This window comes from Hyperolius riggenbachi, chromosome 2 (genome assembly GCF_040937935.1).
Source record: "Hyperolius riggenbachi isolate aHypRig1 chromosome 2, aHypRig1.pri, whole genome shotgun sequence".
Lineage (NCBI taxonomy): Eukaryota > Metazoa > Chordata > Amphibia > Anura > Hyperoliidae > Hyperolius > Hyperolius riggenbachi.
The window spans coordinates 140,572,399-140,593,878 of NC_090647.1; the positions used below are offsets into that span (position 1 = coordinate 140,572,399).

The following is a 21,480-nucleotide window of genomic DNA, read 5'->3' on the forward strand; positions in this document are numbered from 1 at the left end:
GAGACCGGCTGTGAACCCCAGGTGCTGCAGGTGGTTTTTTGGGTTTGAGGCCCAATGGCTATGAGCACGCGTGGGAAGCCTCACCTTCAAGGCGCCGGAACGGCGCCTTGGAGCTTGCTTGCGGCCACACTAAGCCGAAAGCGCCCGCTCTCGTCAGATCGCGGAAGCTAAGCGGCTTCAGGCCTGGTTAGTAGCTGCATGGGAGACCGGCTGTGAACCCCAGGTGCGGCAGGCGTTTTTTTTGGGTTTGAGGCCCAATGGCTATGAGCACGCGTGGGAAGCCTCACCTTCAAGGCGCCGGAACGGCGTCCTGGAGGTTGCCTGCGGCCACACTAAGCCGAAAGCGCCCGCTCTCGTCAGATCGCGGAAGCTAAGCGGCTTCAGGCCTGGTTAGTAGCTGCATGGGAGACCGGCTGTGAACCCCAGGTGCTGCAGGCGGTTTTTTGGGTTTGAGGCCCAATGGCTATGAGCACGCGTGGGAAGCCTCACCTTCAAGGCGCCGGAACGGCGCCTTGGAGGTTGCCTGCGGCCACACTAAGCTGAAAGCGCCCGCTCTCGTAAGATCGCGGAAGCTAAGCGGCTTCAGGCCTGGTTAGTAGCTGCATGGGAGACCGGCTGTGAACCCCAGGTGCTGCAGGCGTTTTTTTTGGGTTTGAGACCCAATGGCTATGAGCACGCGTGGGAAGCCTCACCTTCAAGGCGCCGGAACGGCGCCTTGGAGGTTGCCTGCGGCCACACTAAGCCGAAAGCGCCCGCACTCGTCAGATCGCGGACGCTAAGCGGCTTCAGGCCTGGTTAGTAGCTGCATGGGAGACCGGCTGTGAACCCCAGGTGCTGCGGGCGTTTTTTTGGGTTTGAGGCCCAATGGCTATGAGCACGTGTGGGAAGCCTCACCTTCAAGGCGCCGGAACGGCGCCCTGGAGGTTACCTGCGGCCACACTAAGCCGAAAGCGCCCGCTCTCGTCAGATTGTGGAAGCTAAGCAGCTTCAGGCCTGGTTAGTAGCTGCATGGGAGACCGGCTGTGAACCCCAGGTGCTGCAGGTGTTTTTTTGGGTTTGAGGCCCAATGGCTATGAGCACGCGTGGGAAGCCTCACCTTCAAGGCGCCGGAACGGCGCCCTGGAGGTTGCCTGCGGCCACACTAAGCCGAAAGCGCCCGCTCTCGTCAGATCGCGGAAGCTAAGCTGCTTCAGGCCTGGTTAGTAGCTGCATGGGAGACCGGCTGTGAACCCCAGGTGCTGCAGGTGGTTTTTTGGGTTTGAGGCCCAATGGCTATGAGCACGCGTGGGAAGCCTCACCTTCAAGGCGCCGGAACGGCGCCTTGGAGCTTGCTTGCGGCCACACTAAGCCGAAAGCGCCCGCTCTCGTCAGATCGCGGAAGCTAAGCGGCTTCAGGCCTGGTTAGTAGCTGCATGGGAGACCGGCTGTGAACCCCAGGTGCGGCAGGCGTTTTTTTGGGTTTGAGGCCCAATGGCTATGAGCACGCGTGGGAAGCCTCACCTTCAAGGCGCCGGAACGGCGCCCTGGAGGTTGCCTGCGGCCACACTAAGCCGAAAGCGCCCGCTCTCGTCAGATCGCGGAAGCTAAGCGGCTTCAGGCCTGGTTAGTAGCTGCATGGGAGACCGGCTGTGAACCCCAGGTGCTGCAGGCGGTTTTTTGGGTTTGAGGCCCAATGGCTATGAGCACGCGTGGGAAGCCTCACCTTCAAGGCGCCGGAACGGCGCCTTGGAGGTTTCCTGCGGCCACACTAAGCCGAAAGCGCCCGCACTCGTCAGATCGCGGAAGCTAAGCGGCTTCAGGCCTGGTTAGTAGCTGCATGGGAGACCGGCTGTGAACCCCAGGTGCTGCAGGCGTTTGTTTTGGGTTTGAGGCCCAATGGCTATGAGCACGCGTGGGAAGCCTCACCTTCAAGGCGCCGGAACGGCGCTTTGGAGGTTCCCTGCGGCCACACTGAGCCGAAAGCGCCCGCTCTCGTTAGATCGCGGAAGCTAAGCGGCTTCAGGCCTGGTTAGTAGCTGCATGGGAGACCGGCTGTGAACCCCAGGTGCGGCAGGCGTTTTTTTTGGGTTTGAGGCCCAATGGCTATGAGCACGCGTGGGAAGCCTCACCTTCAAGGCGCCGGAACGGCGCCCTGGAGGTTGCCTGTGGCCACACTAAGCCGAAAGCGCCCGCTCTCGTCAGATCGCGGAAGCTAAGCGGCTTCAGGCCTGGTTAGTAGCTGCATGGGAGACCGGCTGTGAACCCCAGGTGCTGCAGGCGTTGTTTTGGGTTTGAGGCCCAATGGCTATGAGCACGCGTGGGAAGCCTCACCTTCAAGGCGCCGGAACGGCGCCCTGGAGGTTGCCTGCGGCCACACTAAGCCGAAAGCGCCCGCTCTCGTCAGATTGCGGAAGCTAAGCGGCTTCAGGCCTGGTTAGTAGCTGCATGGGAGACCGGCTGTGAACCCCAGGTGCTGCAGGCGGTTTTTTGGGTTTGAGGCCCAATGGCTATGAGCACGCGTGGGAAGCCTCACCTTCAAGGCGCCGGAACGGCGCCTTGGAGGTTGCCTGCGGCCACACTAAGCCGAAAGCGCTCGCTCTCGTCAGATTGCGGAAGCTAAGCGGCTTCAGGCCTGGTTAGTAGCTGCATGGGAGACCGGCTGTGAACCCCAGGTGCGGCAGGCGTTTTTTGGGGTTTGAGGCCCAATGGCTATGAGCACGCGTGGGAAGCCTCACCTTCAAGGCGCCGGAACGGCGCCCTGGAGGTTGCCTGCGGCCACACTAAGCCGAAAGCGCCCGCTCTCGTCAGATTGCTAAAGCTAAGCGGCTTCAGGCCTGGTTAGTAGCTGCATGGGAGACCGGCTGTGAACCCCAGGTGCTGCAGGTGTTTTTTTGGGTTTGAGGCCCAATGGCTATGAGCACGCATGGGAAGCCTCACCTTCAAGGCGCCGGAACGGCGCCCTGGAGGTTGCCTGCGGCCACACTAAGCCGAAAGCGCCCGCTCTCGTCAGATCGCGGAAGCTAAGCGGCTTCAGGCCTGGTTAGTAGCTGCATGGTAGACCGGCTGTGAACCCCAGGTGCTGCAGGCGTTGTTTTGGGTTTGAGGCCCAATGGCTATGAGCACGCGTGGGAAGCCTCACCTTCAAGGCGCCCGAACGGCGCCCTGGAGGTTGCCTGCGGCCACACTAAGCCGAAAGCGCCCGCTCTCGTCAGATCGCGGAAGCTAAGCAGCTTCAGGCCTGGTTAGTAGCTGCATGGGAGACCGGCTGTGAACCCCAGGTGCTGCAGGCGTTTTTTTGGGTTTGAGGCCCAATGGCTATGAGCACGCGTGGGAAGCCTCACCTTCAAGGCGCCGGAACGGCGCCTTGGAGTTTGCTTGCGGCCACACTGAGCCGAAAGCGCCCGCTCTCGTCAGATCGCGGAAGCTAAGCGGCTTCAGGCCTGGTTAGTAGCTGCATGGGAGACCGGCTGTGAACCCCAGGTGCGGCAGGCGTTTTTTTGGGTTTGAGGCCCAATGGCTATGAGCACGCGTTGGAAGCCTCACCTTCAAGGCGCCGGAACGGCGCCCTGGAGGTTGCCTGCGGCCACACTAAGCCGAAAGCGCCAGCTCTCGTCAGATCGCGGACGCTAAGCGGCTTCAGGCCTGGTTAGTAGCTGCATGGGAGACCGGCTGTGAACCCCAGGTGCTGCAGGTGTTTTTTTGGGTTTGAGGCCCAATGGCTATGAGCACGTGTGGGAAGCCTCACCTTCAAGGCGCCGGAACGGCGCCCTGGAGGTTACCTGCGGCCACACTAAGCCGAAAGCGCCCGCTCTCGTCAGATTGTGGAAGCTAAGCAGCTTCAGGCCTGGTTAGTAGCTGCATGGGAGACCGGCTGTGAACCCCAGGTGCTGCAGGTGTTTTTTTGGGTTTGAGGCCCAATGGCTATGAGCACGCGTGGGAAGCCTCACCTTCAAGGCGCCGGAACGGCGCCCTGGAGGTTGCCTGCGGCCACACTAAGCCGAAAGCGCCCGCTCTCGTCAGATCGCGGAAGCTAAGCGGCTTCAGGCCTGGTTAGTAGCTGCATGGGAGACCGGCTGTGAACCCCAGGTGCTGCAGGTGGTTTTTTGGGTTTGAGGCCCAATGGCTATGAGCACGCGTGGGAAGCCTCACCTTCAAGGCGCCGGAACGGCGCCTTGGAGCTTGCTTGCGGCCACACTAAGCCGAAAGCGCCCGCTCTCGTCAGATCGCGGAAGCTAAGCGGCTTCAGGCCTGGTTAGTAGCTGCATGGGAGACCGGCTGTGAACCCCAGGTGCGGCAGGCGTTTTTTTGGGTTTGAGGCCCAATGGCTATGAGCACGCGTGGGAAGCCTCACCTTCAAGGCGCCGGAACGGCGCCCTGGAGGTTGCCTGCGGCCACACTAAGCCGAAAGCGCCCGCTCTCGTCAGATCGCGGAAGCTAAGCGGCTTCAGGCCTGGTTAGTAGCTGCATGGGAGACCGGCTGTGAACCCCAGGTGCTGCAGGCGGTTTTTTGGGTTTGAGGCCCAATGGCTATGAGCACGCGTGGGAAGCCTCACCTTCAAGGCGCCGGAACGGCGCCTTGGAGGTTGCCTGCGGCCACACTAAGCCGAAAGCGCCCGCACTCGTCAGATCGCGGACGCTAAGCGGCTTCAGGCCTGGTTAGTAGCTGCATGGGAGACCGGCTGTGAACCCCAGGTGCTGCAGGCGTTTTTTTTGGGTTTGAGACCCAATGGCTATGAGCACGCGTGGGAAGCCTCACCTTCAAGGCGCCGGAACGGCGCCTTGGAGGTTTCCTGCGGCCACACTAAGCCGAAAGCGCCCGCACTCGTCAGATCGCGGAAGCTAAGCGGCTTCAGGCCTGGTTAGTAGCTGCATGGGAGACCGGCTGTGAACCCCAGGTGCTGCAGGCGTTGTTTTGGGTTTGAGGCCCAATGGCTATGAGCACGCGTGGGAAGCCTCACCTTCAAGGCGCCGGAACGGCGCTTTGGAGGTTCCCTGCGGCCACACTGAGCCGAAAGCGCCCGCTCTCGTTAGATCGCGGAAGCTAAGCGGCTTCAGGCCTGGTTAGTAGCTGCATGGGAGACCGGCTGTGAACCCCAGGTGCGGCAGGCGTTTTTTTTGGGTTTGAGGCCCAATGGCTATGAGCACGCGTGGGAAGCCTCACCTTCAAGGCGCCGGAACGGCGCCCTAACGGCGCCCTGGAGGTTGCCTGTGGCCACACTAAGCCGAAAGCGCCCGCTCTCGTCAGATCGCGGAAGCTAAGTGGCTTCAGGCCTGGTTAGTAGCTGCATGGGAGACCGGCTGTGAACTCCAGGTGCTGCAGGCGTTGTTTTGGGTTTGAGGCCCAATGGCTATGAGCACGCGTGGGAAGCCTCACCTTCAAGGCGCCGGAACGGCGCCCTGGAGGTTGCCTGCGGCCACACTAAGCCGAAAGCGCCCGCTCTCGTCAGATTGCGGAAGCTAAGCGGCTTCAGGCCTGGTTAGTAGCTGCATGGGAGACCGGCTGTGAACCCCAGGTGCTGCAGGCGGTTTTTTGGGTTTGAGGCCCAATGGCTATGAGCACGCGTGGGAAGCCTCACCTTCAAGGCGCCGGAACGGCGCCTTGGAGGTTGCCTGCGGCCACACTAAGCCGAAAGCGCTCGCTCTCGTCAGATTGCGGAAGCTAAGCGGCTTCAGGCCTGGTTAGTAGCTGCATGGGAGACCGGCTGTGAACCCCAGGTGCGGCAGGCGTTTTTTGGGGTTTGAGGCCCAATGGCTATGAGCACGCGTGGGAAGCCTCACCTTCAAGGCGCCGGAACGGCGCCCTGGAGGTTGCCTGCGGCCACACTAAGCCGAAAGCGCCCGCTCTCGTCAGATTGCTAAAGCTAAGCGGCTTCAGGCCTGGTTAGTAGCTGCATGGGAGACCGGCTGTGAACCCCAGGTGCTGCAGGCGTTTTTTTGGGTTTGAGGCCCAATGGCTATGAGCACGCATGGGAAGCCTCACCTTCAAGGCGCCGGAACGGCGCCCTGGAGGTTGCCTGCGGCCACACTAAGCCGAAAGCGCCCGCTCTCGTCAGATCGCGGAAGCTAAGCGGCTTCAGGCCTGGTTAGTAGCTGCATGGTAGACCGGCTGTGAACCCCAGGTGCTGCAGGCGTTGTTTTGGGTTTGAGGCCCAATGGCTATGAGCACGCGTGGGAAGCCTCACCTTCAAGGCGCCCGAACGGCGCCCTGGAGGTTGCCTGCGGCCACACTAAGCCGAAAGCGCCCGCTCTCGTCAGATCGCGGAAGCTAAGCAGCTTCAGGCCTGGTTAGTAGCTGCATGGGAGACCGGCTGTGAACCCCAGGTGCTGCAGGCGTTTTTTTTGGGTTTGAGGCCCAATGGCTATGAGCACGCGTGGGAAGCCTCACCTTCAAGGCGCCTGGAGTTTGCTTGCGGCCACACTGAGCCGAAAGCGCCCGCTCTCGTCAGATCGCGGAAGCTAAGCGGCTTCAGGCCTGGTTAGTAGCTGCATGGGAGACCGGCTGTGAACCCCAGGTGCGGCAGGCGGTTTTTTGGGTTTGAGGCCCAATGGCTATGAGCACGCGTTGGAAGCCTCACCTTCAAGGCGCCGGAACGGCGCCCTGGAGGTTGCCTGCGGCCACACTAAGCCGAAAGCGCCAGCTCTCGTCAGATCGCGGAAGCTAAGCGGCTTCAGGCCTGGTTAGTAGCTGCATGGGAGACCGGCTGTGAACCCCAGGTACTGCAGGCGGTTTTTTGGGTTTGAGGCCCAATGGCTATGAGCACGCGTGGGAAGCCTCACCTTCAAGGCGCCGGAACGGCGCCTTGGAGGTTCCCTGCGGCCACACTAAGCCGAAAGCGCCCGCTCTCGTCAGATCGCGGAAGCTAAGCGGCTTCAGGCCTGGTTAGTAGCTGCATGGGAGACCGGCTGTGAACCCCAGGTGCGGCAGGCGTTTTTTTGGGTTTGAGGCCCAATGGCTATGAGCACGCGTGGGAAGCCTCACCTTCAAGGCGCCGGAACGGCGCCCTGGAGGTTGCCTGCGGCCACACTAAGCCGAAAGCGCCCGCTCTCGTCAGATCGCAGAAGCTAAGCGGCTTCAGGCCTGGTTAGTAGCTGCATGGGAGACCGGCTGTGAACCCCAGGTGCTGCAGGCGTTTTTTTGGGTTTGAGACCCAATGGCTATGAGCACGCGTGGGAAGCCTCACCTTCAAGGCGCCGGAACGGCGCCCTGGAGGTTGCCTGCGGCCACACTAAGCCGAAAGCGCCCGCTCTCGTCAGATCGCGGAAGCTAAGCGGCTTCAGGCCTGGTTAGTAGCTGCATGGGAGACCGGCTGTGAACCCCAGGTGCGGCAGGCATTTTTTTGGGTTTGAGGCCCAATGGCTATGAGCACGCGTGGGAAGCCTCACCTTCAAGGCGCCGGAACGGCGCTTTGGAGCTTGCTTGCGGCCACACTAAGCCGAAAGCGCCCGCTCTCGTCAGATCGCGGAAGCTGAGCGGCTTCAGGCCTGGTTAGTAGCTGCATGGGAGACCGGCTGTGAACCCCAGGTGCGGCAGGCATTTTTTTGGGTTTGAGGCCCAATGGCTATGAGCACGCGTGGGAAGCCTCACCTTCAAGGCGCCGGAACGGCGCCCTGGAGGTTGCCTGCGGCCACACTAAGCCGAAAGCGCCCGCTCTCGTCAGATTGCGGAAGCTAAGCGGCTTCAGGCCTGGTTAGTAGCTGCATGGGAAACCGGCTGTGAACCCCAGGTGCTGCAGGCGGTTTTTTGGGTTTGAGGCCCAATGGCTATGAGCACGCGTGGGAAGCCTCACCTTCAAGGCGCCGGAACGGCGCCTTGGAGGTTGCCTGCGGCCACACTAAGCCGAAAGCGCCCGCACTCGTCAGATCGCGGAAGCTAAGCGGCTTCAGGCCTGGTTAGTAGCTGCATGGGAGACCGGCTGTGAACCCCAGGTGCTGCAGGCGTTGTTTTGGGTTTGAGGCCCAATGGCTATGAGCACGCGTGGGAAGCCTCACCTTCAAGGCGCCGGAACGGCGCCCTGGAGGTTGCCTGCGGCCACACTAAGCCGAAAGCGCCCGCTCTCGTCAGATCGCGGAAGCTAAGCGGCTTCAGGCCTGGTTAGTAGCTGCATGGGAGACCGGCTGTGAACCCCAGGTGCTGCAGGCGGTTTTTTGGGTTTGAGGCCCAATGGCTATGAGCACGCGTGGGAAGCCTCACCTTCAAGGCGCCGGAACGGCGCCTTGGAGGTTTCCTGCGGCCACACTAAGCCGAAAGCGCCCGCACTCGTCAGATCGCGGAAGCTAAGCGGCTTCAGGCCTGGTTAGTAGCTGCATGGGAGACCGGCTGTGAACCCCAGGTGCTGCAGGCGTTGTTTTGGGTTTGAGGCCCAATGGCTATGAGCACGCGTGGGAAGCCTCACCTTCAAGGCGCCGGAACGGCGCTTTGGAGGTTCCCTGCGGCCACACTGAGCCGAAAGCGCCCGCTCTCGTTAGATCGCGGAAGCTAAGCGGCTTCAGGCCTGGTTAGTAGCTGCATGGGAGACCGGCTGTGAACCCCAGGTGCGGCAGGCGTTTTTTTGGGTTTGAGGCCCAATGGCTATGAGCACGCGTGGGAAGCCTCACCTTCAAGGCGCCGGAACGGCGCCCTGGAGGTTGCCTGTGGCCACACTAAGCCGAAAGCGCCCGCTCTCGTCAGATCGCGGAAGCTAAGCGGCTTCAGGCCTGGTTAGTAGCTGCATGGGAGACCGGCTGTGAACCCCAGGTGCTGCAGGCGTTGTTTTGGGTTTGAGGCCCAATGGCTATGAGCACGCGTGGGAAGCCTCACCTTCAAGGCGCCGGAACGGCGCCCTGGAGGTTGCCTGCGGCCACACTAAGCCGAAAGCGCCCGCTCTCGTCAGATTGCGGAAGCTAAGCGGCTTCAGGCCTGGTTAGTAGCTGCATGGGAGACCGGCTGTGAACCCCAGGTGCTGCAGGCGGTTTTTTGGGTTTGAGGCCCAATGGCTATGAGCACGCGTGGGAAGCCTCACCTTCAAGGCGCCGGAACGGCGCCTTGGAGGTTGCCTGCGGCCACACTAAGCCGAAAGCGCTCGCTCTCGTCAGATTGCGGAAGCTAAGCGGCTTCAGGCCTGGTTAGTAGCTGCATGGGAGACCGGCTGTGAACCCCAGGTGCGGCAGGCGTTTTTTGGGGTTTGAGGCCCAATGGCTATGAGCACGCGTGGGAAGCCTCACCTTCAAGGCGCCGGAACGGCGCCCTGGAGGTTGCCTGCGGCCACACTAAGCCGAAAGCGCCCGCTCTCGTCAGATTGCTAAAGCTAAGCGGCTTCAGGCCTGGTTAGTAGCTGCATGGGAGACCGGCTGTGAACCCCAGGTGCTGCAGGTGTTTTTTTGGGTTTGAGGCCCAATGGCTATGAGCACGCATGGGAAGCCTCACCTTCAAGGCGCCGGAACGGCGCCCTGGAGGTTGCCTGCGGCCACACTAAGCCGAAAGCGCCCGCTCTCGTCAGATCGCGGAAGCTAAGCGGCTTCAGGCCTGGTTAGTAGCTGCATGGTAGACCGGCTGTGAACCCCAGGTGCTGCAGGCGTTGTTTTGGGTTTGAGGCCCAATGGCTATGAGCACGCGTGGGAAGCCTCACCTTCAAGGCGCCCGAACGGCGCCCTGGAGGTTGCCTGCGGCCACACTAAGCCGAAAGCGCCAGCTCTCGTCAGATCGCGGACGCTAAGCGGCTTCAGGCCTGGTTAGTAGCTGCATGGGAGACCGGCTGTGAACCCCAGGTGCTGCAGGCGTTTTTTTGGGTTTGAGGCCCAATGGCTATGAGCACGTGTGGGAAGCCTCACCTTCAAGGCGCCGGAACGGCGCCCTGGAGGTTACCTGCGGCCACACTAAGCCGAAAGCGCCCGCTCTCGTCAGATTGTGGAAGCTAAGCAGCTTCAGGCCTGGTTAGTAGCTGCATGGGAGACCGGCTGTGAACCCCAGGTGCTGCAGGTGTTTTTTTGGGTTTGAGGCCCAATGGCTATGAGCACGCGTGGGAAGCCTCACCTTCAAGGCGCCGGAACGGCGCCCTGGAGGTTGCCTGCGGCCACACTAAGCCGAAAGCGCCCGCTCTCGTCAGATTGCGGAAGCTAAGCGGCTTCAGGCCTGGTTAGTAGCTGCATGGGAGACCGGCTGTGAACCCCAGGTGCTGCAGGTGGTTTTTTGGGTTTGAGGCCCAATGGCTATGAGCACGCGTGGGAAGCCTCACCTTCAAGGCGCCGGAACGGCGCCTTGGAGCTTGCTTGCGGCCACACTAAGCCGAAAGCGCCCGCTCTCGTCAGATCGCGGAAGCTAAGCGGCTTCAGGCCTGGTTAGTAGCTGCATGGGAGACCGGCTGTGAACCCCAGGTGCGGCAGGCGTTTTTTTGGGTTTGAGGCCCAATGGCTATGAGCACGCGTGGGAAGCCTCACCTTCAAGGCGCCGGAACGGCGCCCTGGAGGTTGCCTGCGGCCACACTAAGCCGAAAGCGCCCGCTCTCGTCAGATCGCGGAAGCTAAGCGGCTTCAGGCCTGGTTAGTAGCTGCATGGGAGACCGGCTGTGAACCCCAGGTGCTGCAGGCGGTTTTTTGGGTTTGAGGCCCAATGGCTATGAGCACGCGTGGGAAGCCTCACCTTCAAGGCGCCGGAACGGCGCCTTGGAGGTTGCCTGCGGCCACACTAAGCCGAAAGCGCCCGCACTCGTCAGATCGCGGACGCTAAGCGGCTTCAGGCCTGGTTAGTAGCTGCATGGGAGACCGGCTGTGAACCCCAGGTGCTGCAGGCGTTTTTTTTTGGGTTTGAGACCCAATGGCTATGAGCACGCGTGGGAAGCCTCACCTTCAAGGCGCCGGAACGGCGCCTTGGAGGTTTCCTGCGGCCACACTAAGCCGAAAGCGCCCGCACTCGTCAGATCGCGGAAGCTAAGCGGCTTCAGGCCTGGTTAGTAGCTGCATGGGAGACCGGCTGTGAACCCCAGGTGCTGCAGGCGTTGTTTTGGGTTTGAGGCCCAATGGCTATGAGCACGCGTGGGAAGCCTCACCTTCAAGGCGCCGGAACGGCGCTTTGGAGGTTCCCTGCGGCCACACTGAGCCGAAAGCGCCCGCTCTCGTTAGATCGCGGAAGCTAAGCGGCTTCAGGCCTGGTTAGTAGCTGCATGGGAGACCGGCTGTGAACCCCAGGTGCGGCAGGCGTTTTTTTGGGTTTGAGGCCCAATGGCTATGAGCACGCGTGGGAAGCCTCACCTTCAAGGCGCCGGAACGGCGCCCTGGAGGTTGCCTGTGGCCACACTAAGCCGAAAGCGCCCGCTCTCGTCAGATCGCGGAAGCTAAGTGGCTTCAGGCCTGGTTAGTAGCTGCATGGGAGACCGGCTGTGAACCCCAGGTGCTGCAGGCGTTGTTTTGGGTTTGAGGCCCAATGGCTATGAGCACGCGTGGGAAGCCTCACCTTCAAGGCGCCGGAACGGCGCCCTGGAGGTTGCCTGCGGCCACACTAAGCCGAAAGCGCCCGCTCTCATCAGATTGCGGAAGCTAAGCGGCTTCAGGCCTGGTTAGTAGCTGCATGGGAGACCGGCTGTGAACCCCAGGTGCTGCAGGCGGTTTTTTGGGTTTGAGGCCCAATGGCTATGAGCACGCGTGGGAAGCCTCACCTTCAAGGCGCCGGAACGGCGCCTTGGAGGTTGCCTGCGGCCACACTAAGCCGAAAGCGCTCGCTCTCGTCAGATTGCGGAAGCTAAGCGGCTTCAGGCCTGGTTAGTAGCTGCATGGGAGACCGGCTGTGAACCCCAGGTGCGGCAGGCGTTTTTTGGGGTTTGAGGCCCAATGGCTATGAGCACGCGTGGGAAGCCTCACCTTCAAGGCGCCGGAACGGCGCCCTGGAGGTTGCCTGCGGCCACACTAAGCCGAAAGCGCCCGCTCTCGTCAGATTGCTAAAGCTAAGCGGCTTCAGGCCTGGTTAGTAGCTGCATGGGAGACCGGCTGTGAACCCCAGGTGCTGCAGGCGTTTTTTTGGGTTTGAGGCCCAATGGCTATGAGCACGTATGGGAAGCCTCACCTTCAAGGCGCCGGAACGGCGCCCTGGAGGTTGCCTGCGGCCACACTAAGCCGAAAGCGCCCGCTCTCGTCAGATCGCGGAAGCTAAGCGGCTTCAGGCCTGGTTAGTAGCTGCATGGTAGACCGGCTGTGAACCCCAGGTGCTGCAGGCGTTGTTTTGGGTTTGAGGCCCAATGGCTATGAGCACGCGTGGGAAGCCTCACCTTCAAGGCGCCCGAACGGCGCCCTGGAGGTTGCCTGCGGCCACACTAAGCCGAAAGCGCCCGCTCTCGTCAGATCGCGGAAGCTAAGCAGCTTCAGGCCTGGTTAGTAGCTGCATGGGAGACCGGCTGTGAACCCCAGGTGCTGCAGGCGTTTTTTTGGGTTTGAGGCCCAATGGCTATGAGCACGCGTGGGAAGCCTCACCTTCAAGGCGCCGGAACGGCGCCTTGGAGTTTGCTTGCGGCCACACTGAGCCGAAAGCGCCCGCTCTCGTCAGATCGCGGAAGCTAAGCGGCTTCAGGCCTGGTTAGTAGCTGCATGGGAGACCGGCTGTGAACCCCAGGTGCGGCAGGCGTTTTTTTGGGTTTGAGGCCCAATGGCTATGAGCACGCGTTGGAAGCCTCACCTTCAAGGCGCCGGAACGGCGCCCTGGAGGTTGCCTGCGGCCACACTAAGCCGAAAGCGCCAGCTCTCGTCAGATCGCGGAAGCTAAGCGGCTTCAGGCCTGGTTAGTAGCTGCATGGGAGACCGGCTGTGAACCCCAGGTGCGGCAGGCGTTTTTTTGGGTTTGAGGCCCAATGGCTATGAGCACGCGTGGGAAGCCTCACCTTCAAGGCGCCGGAACGGCGCCCTGGAGGTTGCCTGCGGCCACACTAAGCCGAAAGCGCCCGCTCTCGTCAGATCGCAGAAGCTAAGCGGCTTCAGGCCTGGTTAGTAGCTGCATGGGAGACCGGCTGTGAACCCCAGGTGCTGCAAGCGTTTTTTTTGGGTTTGAGACCCAATGGCTATGAGCACGCGTGGGAAGCCTCACCTTCAAGGCGCCGGAACGGCGCCCTGGAGGTTGCCTGCGGCCACACTAAGCCGAAAGCGCCCGCTCTCGTCAGATCGCGGAAGCTAAGCGGCTTCAGGCCTGGTTAGTAGCTGCATGGGAGACCGGCTGTGAACCCCAGGTGCGGCAGGCATTTTTTTGGGTTTGAGGCCCAATGGCTATGAGCACGCGTGGGAAGCCTCACCTTCAAGGCGCCGGAACGGCGCTTTGGAGCTTGCTTGCGGCCACACTAAGCCGAAAGCGCCCGCTCTCGTCAGATCGCGGAAGCTGAGCGGCTTCAGGCCTGGTTAGTAGCTGCATGGGAGACCGGCTGTGAACCCCAGGTGCGGCAGGCATTTTTTTGGGTTTGAGGCCCAATGGCTATGAGCACGCGTGGGAAGCCTCACCTTCAAGGCGCCGGAACGGCGCCCTGGAGGTTGCCTGCGGCCACACAAAGCCGAAAGCGCCCGCTATCGTCAGATTGCGGAAGCTAAGCGGCTTCAGGCCTGGTTAGTAGCTGCATGGGAGACCGGCTGTGAACCCCAGGTGCTGCAGGCGGTTTTTTGGGTTTGAGGCCCAATGGCTATGAGCACGCGTGGGAAGCCTCACCTTCAAGGCGCCGGAACGGCGCCTTGGAGGTTGCCTGCGGCCACACTAAGCCGAAAGCGCCCGCACTCGTCAGATCGCGGAAGCTAAGCGGCTTCAGGCCTGGTTAGTAGCTGCATGGGAGACCGGCTGTGAACCCCAGGTGCTGCAGGCGTTGTTTTGGGTTTGAGGCCCAATGGCTATGAGCACGCGTGGGAAGCCTCACCTTCAAGGCGCCGGAACGGCGCCTTGGAGGTTGCCTGCGGCCACACTAAGCCGAAAGCGCCCGCTCTCGTCAGATCGCGGAAGCTAAGCGGCTTCAGGCCTGGTTAGTAGCTGCATGGGAGACCGGCTGTGAACCCCAGGTGCGGCAGGCGTTTTTTTGGGTTTGAGGCCCAATGGCTATGAGCACGCGTGGGAAGCCTCACCTTCAAGGCGCCGGAACGGCGCCCTGGTGGTTGCCTGCGGCCACACTAAGCCGAAAGCGCCCGCTGTCGTCAGATCGCGGAAGCTAAGCGGCTTCAGGCCTGGTTAGTAGCTGCATGGGAGACCGGCTGTGAACCCCAGGTGCTGCAGGTGTTGTTTTGGGTTTGAGGCCCAATGGCTATGAGCACGCGTGGGAAGCCTCACCTTCAAGGCGCCGGAACGGCGCCCTGGAGATTGCCTGCGGCCACACTAAGCCGAAAGCGCCCGCTCTCGTCAGATTGCGGAAGCTAAGCGGCTTCAGGCCTGGTTAGTAGCTGCATGGGAGACCGGCTGTGAACCCCAGGTGCTGCAGGCGGTTTTTTGGGTTTGAGGCCCAATGGCTATGAGCACGCGTGGGAAGCCTCACCTTCAAGGCGCCGGAACGGCGCCTTGGAGGTTGCCTGCGGCCACACTAAGCCGAAAGCGCCCGCTCTCGTCAGATCGCGGAAGCTAAGCGGCTTCAGGCCTGGTTAGTAGCTGCATGGGAGACCGGCTGTGAACCCCAGGTGCGGCAGGTGTTTTTTTGGGTTTGAGGCCCAATGGCTATGAGCACGCGTGGGAAGCCTCACCTTCAAGGCGCCGGAACGGCGCCCTGGAGGTTGCCTGCGGCCACACTAAGCCGAAAGCGCCCGCTCTCGTCAGATCGCGGAAGCTAAGCGGCTTCAGGCCTGGTTAGTAGCTGCATGGGAGACCGGCTGTGAACCCCAGGTGCTGCAGGCGTTGTTTTGGGTTTGAGGCCCAATGGCTATGAGCACGCGTGGGAAGCCTCACCTTCAAGGCGCCCGAACGGCGCCCTGGAGGTTGCCTGCGGCCACACTAAGCCGAAAGCGCCCGCTCTCGTCAGATCGCGGAAACTAAGCGGCTTCAGGCCTGGTTAGTAGCTGCATGGGAGACCGGCTGTGAACCCCAGGTGCTGCAGGTGTTGTTTTGGGTTTGAGGCCCAATGGCTATGAGCACGCGTGGGAAGCCTCACCTTCAAGGCGCCGGAACGGCGCCCTGGAGGTTGCCTGCGGCCACACTAAGCCGAAAGCGCCCGCTCTCGTCAGATTGCGGAAGCTAAGCGGCTTCAGGCCTGGTTAGTAGCTGCATGGGAGACCGGCTGTGAACCCCAGGTGCTGCAGGCGGTTTTTTGGGTTTGAGGCCCAATGGCTATGAGCACGCGTGGGAAGCCTCACCTTCAAGGCGCCGGAACGGCGCCTTGGAGGTTGCCTGCGGCCACACTAAGCTGAAAGCGCCCGCTCTCGTCAGATTGCGGAAGCTAAGCGGCTTCAGGCCTGGTTAGTAGCTGCATGGGAGACCGCCTGTGAACCCCAGGTGCTGCAGGCGTTTTTTTTGGGTTTGAGACCCAATGGCTATGAGCACGCGTGGGAAGCCTCACCTTCAAGACGCCGGAACGGCGCCTTGGAGGTTTCCTGCGGCCACACTAAGCCGAAAGCGCCCGCACTCGTCAGATCGCGGAAGCTAAGCGTCTTCAGGCCTGGTTAGTAGCTGCATGGGAGACCGGCTGTGAACCCCAGGTGCTGCAGGCGTTGTTTTGGGTTTGAGGCCCAATGGCTATGAGCACGCGTGGGAAGCCTCACCTTCAAGGCGCCGGAACGGCGCCTTGGAGGTTGCCTGCGGCCACACTAAGCCGAAAGCGCCCGCTCTCGTCAGATCGCGGAAGCTAAGCGGCTTCAGGCCTGGTTAGTAGCTGCATGGGAGACCGGCTGTGAACCCCAGGTGCTGCAGGTGTTGTTTTGGGTTTGAGGCCCAATGGCTATGAGCACGCGTGGGAAGCCTCACCTTCAAGGCGCCGGAACGGCGCCCTGGAGGTTGCCTGCGGCCACACTAAGCCGAAAGCGCCCGCTCTCGTCAGATTGCGGAAGCTAAGCGGCTTCAGGCCTGGTTAGTAGCTGCATGGGAGACCGGCTGTGAACCCCAGGTGCTGCAGGCGGTTTTTTGGGTTTGAGGCCCAATGGCTATGAGCACGCGTGGGAAGCCTCACCTTCAAGGCGCCGGAACGGCGCCTTGGAGGTTGCCTGCGGCCACACTAAGCTGAAAGCGCCCGCTCTCGTCAGATCGCGGAAGCTAAGCGGCTTCAGGCCTGGTTAGTAGCTGCATGGGAGACCGCCTGTGAACCCCAGGTGCTGCAGGCGTTGTTTTGGGTTTGAGGCCCAATGGCTATGAGCACGCGTGGGAAGCCTCACCTTCAAGGCGCCCGAACGGCGCCCTGGAGGTTGCCTGTGGCCACACTAAGCCGAAAGCGCCCGCTCTCGTCAGATCGCGGAAACTAAGCGGCTTCAGGCCTGGTTAGTAGCTGCATGGGAGACCGGCTGTGAACCCCAGGTGCTGCAGGCGGTTTTTTGGGTTTGAGGCCCAATGGCTATGAGCACGCGTGGGAAGCCTCACCTTCAAGGCGCCGGAACGGCACCTTGGAGGTTGCTTGCGGTCACACTGAGCCGAAAGCGCCCGCTCTCGTCAGATCGCAGAAGCTAAGCGGCTTCAGGCCTGGTTAGTAGCTGCATGGGAGACTGGCTGTGAACCCCAGGTGCGGCAGGCGTTTTTTTGGGTTTGAGGCCCAATGGCTATGAGCACGCGTGGGAAGCCTCACCTTCAAGGCGCCGGAACGGCGCCCTGGAGGTTGCCTGCGGCCACACTAAGCCGAAAGCGCCAGCTCTCGTCAGATCGCGGAAGCTAAGCGGCTTCAGGCCTGGTTAGTAGCTGCATGGGAGACCGGCTGTGAACCCCAGGTACTGCAGGCGGTTTTTTGGGTTTGAGGCCCAATGGCTATGAGCACGCGTGGGAAGCCTCACCTTCAAGGCGCCGGAACGGCGCCTTGGAGGTTCCCTGCGGCCACACTAAGCCGAAAGCGCCCGCTCTCGTCAGATCGCGGAAGCTAAGCGGCTTCAGGCCTGGTTAGTAGCTGCATGGGAGACCGGCTGTGAACCCCAGGTGCGGCAGGCGTTTTTTTGGGTTTGAGGCCCAATGGCTATGAGCACGCGTGGGAAGCCTCACCTTCAAGGCGCCGGAACGGCGCCCTGGAGGTTGCCTGCGGCCACACTAAGCCGAAAGCGCCCGCTCTCGTCAGATTGCAGAAGCTAAGCGGCTTCAGGCCTGGTTAGTAGCTGCATGGGAGACCGGCTGTGAACCCCAGGTGCTGCAGGCGTTTTTTTTGGGTTTGAGACCCAATGGCTATGAGCACGCGTGGGAAGCCTCACCTTCAAGGCGCCGGAACGGCGCCCTGGAGGTTGCCTGTGGCCACACTAAGCCGAAAGCGCCCGCTCTCGTCAGATCGCAGAAGCTAAGCGGCTTCAGGCCTGGTTAGTAGCTGCATGGGAGACTGGCTGTGAACCCCAGGTGCTGCAGGCGTTTTTTTGGGTTTGAGGCCCAATGGCTATGAGCACGCGTGGGAAGCCTCACCTTCAAGGCGCCGGAACGGCGCCCTGAAGGTTGCCTGCGGCCACACTAAGCCGAAAGCGCCCGCTCTCGTCAGATCGCGGAAGCTAAGCGACTTCAGGCCTGGTCAGTAGCTGCATGGGAGACCGGCTGTGAACCCCAGGTGCTGCAGGAGTTTTTTTGGGTTTGAGACCCAATGGCTATGAGCACGCGTGGGAAGCCTCACCTTCAAGGCGCCGGAACGGCGCCCTGGAGGTTGCCTGCGGCCACACTAAGCCGAAAGCGCCCGCTCTCGTCAGATCGCGGAAGCTAAGCGGCTTCAGGCCTGGTTAGTAGCTGCATGGGAGACCGGCTGTGAACCCCAGGTGATGCAGGCGTTTTTTTGGGTTTGAGGCCCAATGGCTATGAGCACGCGTGGGAAGCCTCACCTTCAAGGAGCCGGAACGGCGCCCTGGAGGTTGCCTGCGGCCACACTAAGCCGAAAGCGCCCGCTCTCGTCAGATCGCGGAAGCTAAGTGGCTTCAGGCCTGGTTAGTAGCTGCATGGGAGACCGGCTGTGAACCCCAGGTGCTGCAGGCGGTTTTTTGGGTTTGAGACCCAATGGCTATGAGCACGCGTGGGAAGCCTCACCTTCAAGGCGCCGGAACGGCGCCCTGGAGGTTGCCTGCGGCCACACTAAGCCGAAAGCGCCCGCTCTCGTCAGATCGCGGAAGCTAAGCGGCTTCATGCCTGGTTAGTAGCTGCATGGAAGACCGGCTGTGAACCCCAGGTGCTGCAGGCGTTGTTTTGGGTTTGAGGCCCAATGGCTATGAGCACGCGTGGGAAGCCTCACCTTCAAGGCGCCGGAACGGCGCCCTGGAGGTTGCCTGCGGCCACACTAAGCCGAAAGCACCCGCTCTCGTCAGATCGCGGAAGCTAAGCGGCTTCAGGCCTGGTTAGTAGCTGCATTGGAGACCGGCTGTGAACCCCAGGTGCTGCAGGCGTTTTTTTGGGTTTGAGACCCAATGGCTATGAGCACGCGTGGGTAGCCTCACCTTCAAGGCGCCGGAACGGCGCCTTGGAGGTTGCCTGCGGCCACACTAAGCCGAAAGCGCCCGCACTCGTCAGATCGCGGAAGCTAAGCGGCGTCAGGCCTGGTTAGTAGCTGCATGGGAGACCGGCTGTGAACCCCAGGTGCTGCAGGCGTTTTTTTGGGTTTGAGACCCAATGGCTATGAGCACGCGTGGGAAGCCTCACCTTCAAGGCGCCGGAACGGCGCCCTGGAGGTTGCCTGCGGCCACACTAAGCCGAAAGCGCCTTCACTTGTCAGATCGCGGAAGCTAAGCGGCTTCAGGCCTGGTTAGTAGCTGCATGGGAGACCGGCTGTGAACCCCAGGTGCTGCAGGCGTTGTTTTGGGTTTGAGGCCCAATGGCTATGAGCACGCGTGGGAAGCCTCACCTTCAAGGCGCCGGAACGGCGCCCTGGAGGTTGCCTGCGGCCACACTAAGCCGAAAGCGCCCGCTCTCGTCAGATCGCGGAAGCTAAGCGGCTTCAGGCCTTGTTAGTAGCTGCATGGGAGACCGGCTGTGAACCCCAGGTGCTGCAGGCGTTTTTTTGGGTTTGAGGCCCAATGGCTATGAGCACGCGTGGGAAGCCTCACCTTCAAGGCGCCGGAACGGCGCCTTGGAGGTTGCCTGTGGCCACACTAAGCCGAAAGCGCCCGCTCTCGTCAGATCGCGGAAGCTAAGCGGCTTCAGGCCTGGTTAGTAGCTGCATGGGAGACCGGCTGTGAACCCCAGGTGCAGCAGGCGTTTTTTTGGGTTTGAGGCCCAATGGCTATGAGCACGCGTGGGAAGCCTCACCTTCAAGGCGCCGGAACAGCGCCCTGGAGGTTGCCTGCGGCCACACTAAGCCGAAAGCTCCCGCTCTCGTCAGATCGCGGAAGCTAAGAGGCTTCAGGCCTGGTTAGTAGCTGCATGGGAGACCGGCTGTGAACCCCAGGTGCTGCAGGCGGTTTTTTGGGTTTGAGGCCCAATGGCTATGCGCACGCGTGGGAAGCCTCACCTTCAAGGCGCCGGAGCGGCGCCTTGGAGGTTGCCTGTGGCCACACTAAGCCGAAAGCGCCCGCTCTCGTCAGATCGCGGAAGCTAAGCGGCTTCAGGCCTGCTTAGTAGCTGCATGGGAGACCGGCTGTGAACCCCAGGTGCAGCAGGCGTTTTTTTGGGTTTGAGGCCCAATGGCTATGAGCACGCGTGGGAAGCCTCACCTTCAAGGCGCCGGAACGGCGCCCTGGAGGTTGCCTGCGGCCACACTAAGCCGAAAGCGCCCGCTCTCGTCAGATCGCGGAAGTTAAGCGGCTTCAGGCCTGGTTAGTAGCTGCATGGGAGACCGGCTGTGAATCCCAGGTGCTGCAGGCGTTTTTTTTGGGTTTGAGACCCAATGGCTATGAGCACGCGTGGGAAGCCTCACCTTCAAGGCGCCGGAACGGCGCCCTGGAGGTTGCCTGCGGCCACACTAAGCCGAAAGCGCCCGCTCTCGTCAGATCGCGGAAGCTAAGCGGCTTCAGGCCTGGTTAGTAGCTGCATGGGAGACCGGCTGTGAACCCCAGGTGCTGCAGGTGTTTTTTTGGGTTTGAGACCCAATGGCTATGAGCACGCGTGGGAAGCCTCACCTTCAAGGCGTCGGAACGGCGCCCTGGAGGTTGCCTGCGGCCACACTAAGCTGAAAGCGCCCGCTCTCGTCAGATCGCGGAAGCTAAGCGGCTTCAGGCCTGGTTAGTAGCTGCATGGGAGACCGGCTGTGAACCCCAGGTGCTGCAGGCGTTGTTTTGGGCTTGAGGCCCAATGGCTATGAGCACGCGTGGGAAGGCGCCGGAACGGCGCCCTGGAGGTTGCCTGCGGCCACACTAAGCCGAAAGCGCCCGCTCTCGTCAGATCGCGGAAGCTAAGCGGCTTCAGGCCTGGTTAGTAGCTGCATGGGAGACCGGCTGTGAACCCCAGGTGCTGCAGGCGTTTTTTTGGGTTTGAGGCCCAATGGCTATGAGCACGCGTGGGAAGCCTCACCTTCAAGGCGCCGGAACGGCGCCTTGGAGGTTGCCTGCGGCCACACTAAGCCGAAAGCGCCCGCTCTCGTCACATCGTGGAAGCTAAGCGGCTTCAGGCCTGGTGAGTAGCTGCATGGGAGACCGGCTGTGAACCCTAGGTGCTGCAGGTGTTTTTTTGGGTTTGAGGCCCAATGGCTATGAGCACGCGTGGGAAGCCTCACCTTCAAGGCGCCGGAACGGCGCCTTTGAGGTTGCCTGCGGCCACACTAAGCCGAAAGCGCCCGCTCTCGTCAGATTGTGGAAGCTAAGCGGCTTCAGGCCTGGTTAGTAGCTGCATGGGAGACCGGCTGTGAACCCCGGGTGCTGCAGGTGTTTTTTTGGGTTTGAGGCCCAATGGCTATGAGCACGCGTGGGAAGCCTCACCTTCAAGGCGCCGGAACGGCGCCTTGAAGGTTGCCTGTGGCCACACTAAGCCGAAAGCGCCCGCTCTCGTCAAATCGCGGAAGCTAAGCGGCTTCAGGCCTGGTTAGTAGCTGCATGGGAGACCGGCTGTGAACCCCAGGTGCTGCAGGCGTTTTTTTGGGTTTGAGGCCCAATGGCTATGAGCACGCGTGGGAAGCCTCACCTTCAAGGCGCCGGAACGGCGCCTTGGAGGTTACCTGCGGCCACACTAAGCCGAAAGCGCCCGCTCTCGTCAGATCGCGGAAGCTAAGCGGCTTCAGGCCTGGTTAGTAGCTGCATGGGAGACCGGCTGTGAACCCCAGGTGCTGCAGGCGTTTTTTTGGGTTTGAGGCCCAATGGCTATGAGCACGCGTGGGAAGCCTCACCTTCAAGGCGCCGGAACGGCGCGTTGGAGGTTGCCTGTGGCCACACTAAGCCGAAAGCGCCTGCTCTCGTCAAATGGCGGAAGCTAAGTGGCTTCAGGCCTGGTTAGTAGCTGCATGGGAGACCGGCTGTGAACCCCAGGTGCTGCGGGCGTTTTTTTGGGTTTGAGGCCCAATGGCTATGAGCACG

General features: G+C 61.7%; 9 non-coding genes and 97 pseudogenes across 9 annotated transcripts; all 106 read left to right on the top strand.

The window, feature by feature from the left end:
- The first annotated feature begins 116 nt into the window (after positions 1-116).
- Positions 117-235, top strand: LOC137548351 (5S ribosomal RNA; annotated as a pseudogene).
- Positions 236-319: 84 nt separating this feature from the next.
- LOC137552450 (5S ribosomal RNA) lies at positions 320-438 on the top strand. The gene has a single exon (XR_011027138.1). It is a non-coding gene; the product is annotated as a 5S ribosomal RNA (ribosomal RNA).
- An 83-nt stretch (positions 439-521) lies between these two features.
- LOC137559058 (5S ribosomal RNA) lies at positions 522-640 on the top strand (annotated as a pseudogene).
- An 84-nt stretch (positions 641-724) lies between these two features.
- On the top strand, positions 725-843 carry LOC137549681 (5S ribosomal RNA; annotated as a pseudogene).
- An 83-nt stretch (positions 844-926) lies between these two features.
- LOC137551845 (5S ribosomal RNA) lies at positions 927-1,045 on the top strand (annotated as a pseudogene).
- An 83-nt stretch (positions 1,046-1,128) lies between these two features.
- Positions 1,129-1,247, top strand: LOC137548966 (5S ribosomal RNA; annotated as a pseudogene).
- An 83-nt stretch (positions 1,248-1,330) lies between these two features.
- LOC137548352 (5S ribosomal RNA) lies at positions 1,331-1,449 on the top strand (annotated as a pseudogene).
- An 83-nt stretch (positions 1,450-1,532) lies between these two features.
- LOC137552462 (5S ribosomal RNA) lies at positions 1,533-1,651 on the top strand. The gene has a single exon (XR_011027139.1). It is a non-coding gene; the product is annotated as a 5S ribosomal RNA (ribosomal RNA).
- Positions 1,652-1,734: 83 nt separating this feature from the next.
- On the top strand, positions 1,735-1,853 carry LOC137548335 (5S ribosomal RNA; annotated as a pseudogene).
- An 84-nt stretch (positions 1,854-1,937) lies between these two features.
- On the top strand, positions 1,938-2,056 carry LOC137550962 (5S ribosomal RNA; annotated as a pseudogene).
- An 84-nt stretch (positions 2,057-2,140) lies between these two features.
- Positions 2,141-2,259, top strand: LOC137556941 (5S ribosomal RNA; annotated as a pseudogene).
- An 83-nt stretch (positions 2,260-2,342) lies between these two features.
- LOC137558791 (5S ribosomal RNA) lies at positions 2,343-2,461 on the top strand (annotated as a pseudogene).
- An 83-nt stretch (positions 2,462-2,544) lies between these two features.
- On the top strand, positions 2,545-2,663 carry LOC137551208 (5S ribosomal RNA; annotated as a pseudogene).
- Positions 2,664-2,746: 83 nt separating this feature from the next.
- LOC137552881 (5S ribosomal RNA) lies at positions 2,747-2,865 on the top strand (annotated as a pseudogene).
- Positions 2,866-2,948: 83 nt separating this feature from the next.
- Positions 2,949-3,067, top strand: LOC137558305 (5S ribosomal RNA; annotated as a pseudogene).
- An 83-nt stretch (positions 3,068-3,150) lies between these two features.
- On the top strand, positions 3,151-3,269 carry LOC137559006 (5S ribosomal RNA; annotated as a pseudogene).
- An 83-nt stretch (positions 3,270-3,352) lies between these two features.
- On the top strand, positions 3,353-3,471 carry LOC137548521 (5S ribosomal RNA; annotated as a pseudogene).
- Positions 3,472-3,554: 83 nt separating this feature from the next.
- Positions 3,555-3,673, top strand: LOC137550988 (5S ribosomal RNA; annotated as a pseudogene).
- An 83-nt stretch (positions 3,674-3,756) lies between these two features.
- LOC137551847 (5S ribosomal RNA) lies at positions 3,757-3,875 on the top strand (annotated as a pseudogene).
- Positions 3,876-3,958: 83 nt separating this feature from the next.
- LOC137557277 (5S ribosomal RNA) lies at positions 3,959-4,077 on the top strand (annotated as a pseudogene).
- Positions 4,078-4,160: 83 nt separating this feature from the next.
- LOC137548353 (5S ribosomal RNA) lies at positions 4,161-4,279 on the top strand (annotated as a pseudogene).
- Positions 4,280-4,362: 83 nt separating this feature from the next.
- Positions 4,363-4,481, top strand: LOC137552475 (5S ribosomal RNA). The gene has a single exon (XR_011027141.1). It is a non-coding gene; the product is annotated as a 5S ribosomal RNA (ribosomal RNA).
- Positions 4,482-4,564: 83 nt separating this feature from the next.
- LOC137548512 (5S ribosomal RNA) lies at positions 4,565-4,683 on the top strand (annotated as a pseudogene).
- An 84-nt stretch (positions 4,684-4,767) lies between these two features.
- On the top strand, positions 4,768-4,886 carry LOC137548336 (5S ribosomal RNA; annotated as a pseudogene).
- An 83-nt stretch (positions 4,887-4,969) lies between these two features.
- Positions 4,970-5,088, top strand: LOC137550963 (5S ribosomal RNA; annotated as a pseudogene).
- Positions 5,089-5,183: 95 nt separating this feature from the next.
- Positions 5,184-5,302, top strand: LOC137559033 (5S ribosomal RNA; annotated as a pseudogene).
- An 83-nt stretch (positions 5,303-5,385) lies between these two features.
- On the top strand, positions 5,386-5,504 carry LOC137558793 (5S ribosomal RNA; annotated as a pseudogene).
- Positions 5,505-5,587: 83 nt separating this feature from the next.
- On the top strand, positions 5,588-5,706 carry LOC137551209 (5S ribosomal RNA; annotated as a pseudogene).
- Positions 5,707-5,789: 83 nt separating this feature from the next.
- LOC137551942 (5S ribosomal RNA) lies at positions 5,790-5,908 on the top strand (annotated as a pseudogene).
- Positions 5,909-5,991: 83 nt separating this feature from the next.
- On the top strand, positions 5,992-6,110 carry LOC137558306 (5S ribosomal RNA; annotated as a pseudogene).
- Positions 6,111-6,193: 83 nt separating this feature from the next.
- On the top strand, positions 6,194-6,312 carry LOC137559007 (5S ribosomal RNA; annotated as a pseudogene).
- Positions 6,313-6,384: 72 nt separating this feature from the next.
- On the top strand, positions 6,385-6,503 carry LOC137548522 (5S ribosomal RNA; annotated as a pseudogene).
- Positions 6,504-6,586: 83 nt separating this feature from the next.
- Positions 6,587-6,705, top strand: LOC137549222 (5S ribosomal RNA; annotated as a pseudogene).
- Positions 6,706-6,788: 83 nt separating this feature from the next.
- On the top strand, positions 6,789-6,907 carry LOC137549717 (5S ribosomal RNA; annotated as a pseudogene).
- An 83-nt stretch (positions 6,908-6,990) lies between these two features.
- Positions 6,991-7,109, top strand: LOC137559509 (5S ribosomal RNA; annotated as a pseudogene).
- An 83-nt stretch (positions 7,110-7,192) lies between these two features.
- Positions 7,193-7,311, top strand: LOC137558498 (5S ribosomal RNA; annotated as a pseudogene).
- Positions 7,312-7,394: 83 nt separating this feature from the next.
- LOC137551282 (5S ribosomal RNA) lies at positions 7,395-7,513 on the top strand (annotated as a pseudogene).
- Positions 7,514-7,596: 83 nt separating this feature from the next.
- On the top strand, positions 7,597-7,715 carry LOC137548229 (5S ribosomal RNA; annotated as a pseudogene).
- Positions 7,716-7,798: 83 nt separating this feature from the next.
- On the top strand, positions 7,799-7,917 carry LOC137558333 (5S ribosomal RNA; annotated as a pseudogene).
- Positions 7,918-8,000: 83 nt separating this feature from the next.
- On the top strand, positions 8,001-8,119 carry LOC137552486 (5S ribosomal RNA). The gene has a single exon (XR_011027142.1). It is a non-coding gene; the product is annotated as a 5S ribosomal RNA (ribosomal RNA).
- An 83-nt stretch (positions 8,120-8,202) lies between these two features.
- On the top strand, positions 8,203-8,321 carry LOC137548337 (5S ribosomal RNA; annotated as a pseudogene).
- Positions 8,322-8,404: 83 nt separating this feature from the next.
- LOC137550964 (5S ribosomal RNA) lies at positions 8,405-8,523 on the top strand (annotated as a pseudogene).
- An 83-nt stretch (positions 8,524-8,606) lies between these two features.
- On the top strand, positions 8,607-8,725 carry LOC137556942 (5S ribosomal RNA; annotated as a pseudogene).
- Positions 8,726-8,808: 83 nt separating this feature from the next.
- Positions 8,809-8,927, top strand: LOC137558794 (5S ribosomal RNA; annotated as a pseudogene).
- Positions 8,928-9,010: 83 nt separating this feature from the next.
- On the top strand, positions 9,011-9,129 carry LOC137551210 (5S ribosomal RNA; annotated as a pseudogene).
- An 83-nt stretch (positions 9,130-9,212) lies between these two features.
- LOC137552882 (5S ribosomal RNA) lies at positions 9,213-9,331 on the top strand (annotated as a pseudogene).
- Positions 9,332-9,414: 83 nt separating this feature from the next.
- On the top strand, positions 9,415-9,533 carry LOC137558307 (5S ribosomal RNA; annotated as a pseudogene).
- An 83-nt stretch (positions 9,534-9,616) lies between these two features.
- Positions 9,617-9,735, top strand: LOC137549346 (5S ribosomal RNA; annotated as a pseudogene).
- An 83-nt stretch (positions 9,736-9,818) lies between these two features.
- Positions 9,819-9,937, top strand: LOC137551848 (5S ribosomal RNA; annotated as a pseudogene).
- Positions 9,938-10,020: 83 nt separating this feature from the next.
- Positions 10,021-10,139, top strand: LOC137548302 (5S ribosomal RNA; annotated as a pseudogene).
- Positions 10,140-10,222: 83 nt separating this feature from the next.
- LOC137548355 (5S ribosomal RNA) lies at positions 10,223-10,341 on the top strand (annotated as a pseudogene).
- An 83-nt stretch (positions 10,342-10,424) lies between these two features.
- LOC137552498 (5S ribosomal RNA) lies at positions 10,425-10,543 on the top strand. The gene has a single exon (XR_011027143.1). It is a non-coding gene; the product is annotated as a 5S ribosomal RNA (ribosomal RNA).
- An 83-nt stretch (positions 10,544-10,626) lies between these two features.
- On the top strand, positions 10,627-10,745 carry LOC137548513 (5S ribosomal RNA; annotated as a pseudogene).
- Positions 10,746-10,830: 85 nt separating this feature from the next.
- On the top strand, positions 10,831-10,949 carry LOC137548338 (5S ribosomal RNA; annotated as a pseudogene).
- An 83-nt stretch (positions 10,950-11,032) lies between these two features.
- LOC137550965 (5S ribosomal RNA) lies at positions 11,033-11,151 on the top strand (annotated as a pseudogene).
- Positions 11,152-11,234: 83 nt separating this feature from the next.
- LOC137559417 (5S ribosomal RNA) lies at positions 11,235-11,353 on the top strand (annotated as a pseudogene).
- Positions 11,354-11,436: 83 nt separating this feature from the next.
- Positions 11,437-11,555, top strand: LOC137557655 (5S ribosomal RNA; annotated as a pseudogene).
- An 83-nt stretch (positions 11,556-11,638) lies between these two features.
- On the top strand, positions 11,639-11,757 carry LOC137551211 (5S ribosomal RNA; annotated as a pseudogene).
- An 83-nt stretch (positions 11,758-11,840) lies between these two features.
- Positions 11,841-11,959, top strand: LOC137551943 (5S ribosomal RNA; annotated as a pseudogene).
- Positions 11,960-12,042: 83 nt separating this feature from the next.
- On the top strand, positions 12,043-12,161 carry LOC137558309 (5S ribosomal RNA; annotated as a pseudogene).
- An 83-nt stretch (positions 12,162-12,244) lies between these two features.
- LOC137559008 (5S ribosomal RNA) lies at positions 12,245-12,363 on the top strand (annotated as a pseudogene).
- An 83-nt stretch (positions 12,364-12,446) lies between these two features.
- On the top strand, positions 12,447-12,565 carry LOC137548523 (5S ribosomal RNA; annotated as a pseudogene).
- An 83-nt stretch (positions 12,566-12,648) lies between these two features.
- Positions 12,649-12,767, top strand: LOC137549958 (5S ribosomal RNA; annotated as a pseudogene).
- Positions 12,768-12,850: 83 nt separating this feature from the next.
- LOC137549746 (5S ribosomal RNA) lies at positions 12,851-12,969 on the top strand (annotated as a pseudogene).
- Positions 12,970-13,053: 84 nt separating this feature from the next.
- Positions 13,054-13,172, top strand: LOC137558499 (5S ribosomal RNA; annotated as a pseudogene).
- Positions 13,173-13,255: 83 nt separating this feature from the next.
- Positions 13,256-13,374, top strand: LOC137551283 (5S ribosomal RNA; annotated as a pseudogene).
- Positions 13,375-13,457: 83 nt separating this feature from the next.
- On the top strand, positions 13,458-13,576 carry LOC137553103 (5S ribosomal RNA; annotated as a pseudogene).
- Positions 13,577-13,659: 83 nt separating this feature from the next.
- LOC137558334 (5S ribosomal RNA) lies at positions 13,660-13,778 on the top strand (annotated as a pseudogene).
- An 83-nt stretch (positions 13,779-13,861) lies between these two features.
- Positions 13,862-13,980, top strand: LOC137559202 (5S ribosomal RNA; annotated as a pseudogene).
- Positions 13,981-14,063: 83 nt separating this feature from the next.
- On the top strand, positions 14,064-14,182 carry LOC137551060 (5S ribosomal RNA; annotated as a pseudogene).
- Positions 14,183-14,265: 83 nt separating this feature from the next.
- On the top strand, positions 14,266-14,384 carry LOC137558795 (5S ribosomal RNA; annotated as a pseudogene).
- Positions 14,385-14,467: 83 nt separating this feature from the next.
- On the top strand, positions 14,468-14,586 carry LOC137548552 (5S ribosomal RNA; annotated as a pseudogene).
- An 83-nt stretch (positions 14,587-14,669) lies between these two features.
- LOC137552509 (5S ribosomal RNA) lies at positions 14,670-14,788 on the top strand. Its single transcript, XR_011027144.1, has one exon. It is a non-coding gene; the product is annotated as a 5S ribosomal RNA (ribosomal RNA).
- An 83-nt stretch (positions 14,789-14,871) lies between these two features.
- LOC137548883 (5S ribosomal RNA) lies at positions 14,872-14,990 on the top strand (annotated as a pseudogene).
- Positions 14,991-15,073: 83 nt separating this feature from the next.
- LOC137558796 (5S ribosomal RNA) lies at positions 15,074-15,192 on the top strand (annotated as a pseudogene).
- Positions 15,193-15,275: 83 nt separating this feature from the next.
- LOC137557842 (5S ribosomal RNA) lies at positions 15,276-15,394 on the top strand (annotated as a pseudogene).
- Positions 15,395-15,478: 84 nt separating this feature from the next.
- On the top strand, positions 15,479-15,597 carry LOC137551100 (5S ribosomal RNA; annotated as a pseudogene).
- Positions 15,598-15,680: 83 nt separating this feature from the next.
- LOC137557278 (5S ribosomal RNA) lies at positions 15,681-15,799 on the top strand (annotated as a pseudogene).
- Positions 15,800-15,882: 83 nt separating this feature from the next.
- Positions 15,883-16,001, top strand: LOC137558797 (5S ribosomal RNA; annotated as a pseudogene).
- An 83-nt stretch (positions 16,002-16,084) lies between these two features.
- On the top strand, positions 16,085-16,203 carry LOC137555235 (5S ribosomal RNA). The gene has a single exon (XR_011027930.1). It is a non-coding gene; the product is annotated as a 5S ribosomal RNA (ribosomal RNA).
- An 83-nt stretch (positions 16,204-16,286) lies between these two features.
- Positions 16,287-16,405, top strand: LOC137548531 (5S ribosomal RNA; annotated as a pseudogene).
- An 83-nt stretch (positions 16,406-16,488) lies between these two features.
- Positions 16,489-16,607, top strand: LOC137553230 (5S ribosomal RNA; annotated as a pseudogene).
- An 83-nt stretch (positions 16,608-16,690) lies between these two features.
- Positions 16,691-16,809, top strand: LOC137549223 (5S ribosomal RNA; annotated as a pseudogene).
- Positions 16,810-16,892: 83 nt separating this feature from the next.
- On the top strand, positions 16,893-17,011 carry LOC137549721 (5S ribosomal RNA; annotated as a pseudogene).
- Positions 17,012-17,094: 83 nt separating this feature from the next.
- Positions 17,095-17,213, top strand: LOC137549783 (5S ribosomal RNA; annotated as a pseudogene).
- An 84-nt stretch (positions 17,214-17,297) lies between these two features.
- Positions 17,298-17,416, top strand: LOC137550869 (5S ribosomal RNA; annotated as a pseudogene).
- Positions 17,417-17,499: 83 nt separating this feature from the next.
- LOC137550912 (5S ribosomal RNA) lies at positions 17,500-17,618 on the top strand (annotated as a pseudogene).
- An 83-nt stretch (positions 17,619-17,701) lies between these two features.
- On the top strand, positions 17,702-17,820 carry LOC137547509 (5S ribosomal RNA; annotated as a pseudogene).
- An 83-nt stretch (positions 17,821-17,903) lies between these two features.
- LOC137558043 (5S ribosomal RNA) lies at positions 17,904-18,022 on the top strand (annotated as a pseudogene).
- An 83-nt stretch (positions 18,023-18,105) lies between these two features.
- LOC137550574 (5S ribosomal RNA) lies at positions 18,106-18,224 on the top strand (annotated as a pseudogene).
- An 83-nt stretch (positions 18,225-18,307) lies between these two features.
- On the top strand, positions 18,308-18,426 carry LOC137559463 (5S ribosomal RNA; annotated as a pseudogene).
- Positions 18,427-18,509: 83 nt separating this feature from the next.
- LOC137549378 (5S ribosomal RNA) lies at positions 18,510-18,628 on the top strand (annotated as a pseudogene).
- Positions 18,629-18,711: 83 nt separating this feature from the next.
- Positions 18,712-18,830, top strand: LOC137553669 (5S ribosomal RNA; annotated as a pseudogene).
- Positions 18,831-18,913: 83 nt separating this feature from the next.
- Positions 18,914-19,032, top strand: LOC137548255 (5S ribosomal RNA; annotated as a pseudogene).
- An 83-nt stretch (positions 19,033-19,115) lies between these two features.
- LOC137548391 (5S ribosomal RNA) lies at positions 19,116-19,234 on the top strand (annotated as a pseudogene).
- Positions 19,235-19,317: 83 nt separating this feature from the next.
- On the top strand, positions 19,318-19,436 carry LOC137547524 (5S ribosomal RNA; annotated as a pseudogene).
- Positions 19,437-19,519: 83 nt separating this feature from the next.
- Positions 19,520-19,638, top strand: LOC137551161 (5S ribosomal RNA; annotated as a pseudogene).
- An 83-nt stretch (positions 19,639-19,721) lies between these two features.
- LOC137548276 (5S ribosomal RNA) lies at positions 19,722-19,840 on the top strand. Its single transcript, XR_011026686.1, has one exon. It is a non-coding gene; the product is annotated as a 5S ribosomal RNA (ribosomal RNA).
- Positions 19,841-19,924: 84 nt separating this feature from the next.
- LOC137557279 (5S ribosomal RNA) lies at positions 19,925-20,043 on the top strand (annotated as a pseudogene).
- Positions 20,044-20,126: 83 nt separating this feature from the next.
- LOC137557107 (5S ribosomal RNA) lies at positions 20,127-20,245 on the top strand (annotated as a pseudogene).
- Positions 20,246-20,315: 70 nt separating this feature from the next.
- On the top strand, positions 20,316-20,434 carry LOC137552520 (5S ribosomal RNA). Its single transcript, XR_011027145.1, has one exon. It is a non-coding gene; the product is annotated as a 5S ribosomal RNA (ribosomal RNA).
- An 83-nt stretch (positions 20,435-20,517) lies between these two features.
- Positions 20,518-20,636, top strand: LOC137554198 (5S ribosomal RNA; annotated as a pseudogene).
- An 83-nt stretch (positions 20,637-20,719) lies between these two features.
- Positions 20,720-20,838, top strand: LOC137551353 (5S ribosomal RNA; annotated as a pseudogene).
- An 83-nt stretch (positions 20,839-20,921) lies between these two features.
- On the top strand, positions 20,922-21,040 carry LOC137549009 (5S ribosomal RNA; annotated as a pseudogene).
- Positions 21,041-21,123: 83 nt separating this feature from the next.
- LOC137558145 (5S ribosomal RNA) lies at positions 21,124-21,242 on the top strand (annotated as a pseudogene).
- An 83-nt stretch (positions 21,243-21,325) lies between these two features.
- On the top strand, positions 21,326-21,444 carry LOC137554212 (5S ribosomal RNA; annotated as a pseudogene).
- Positions 21,445-21,480: the final 36 nt, after the last annotated feature.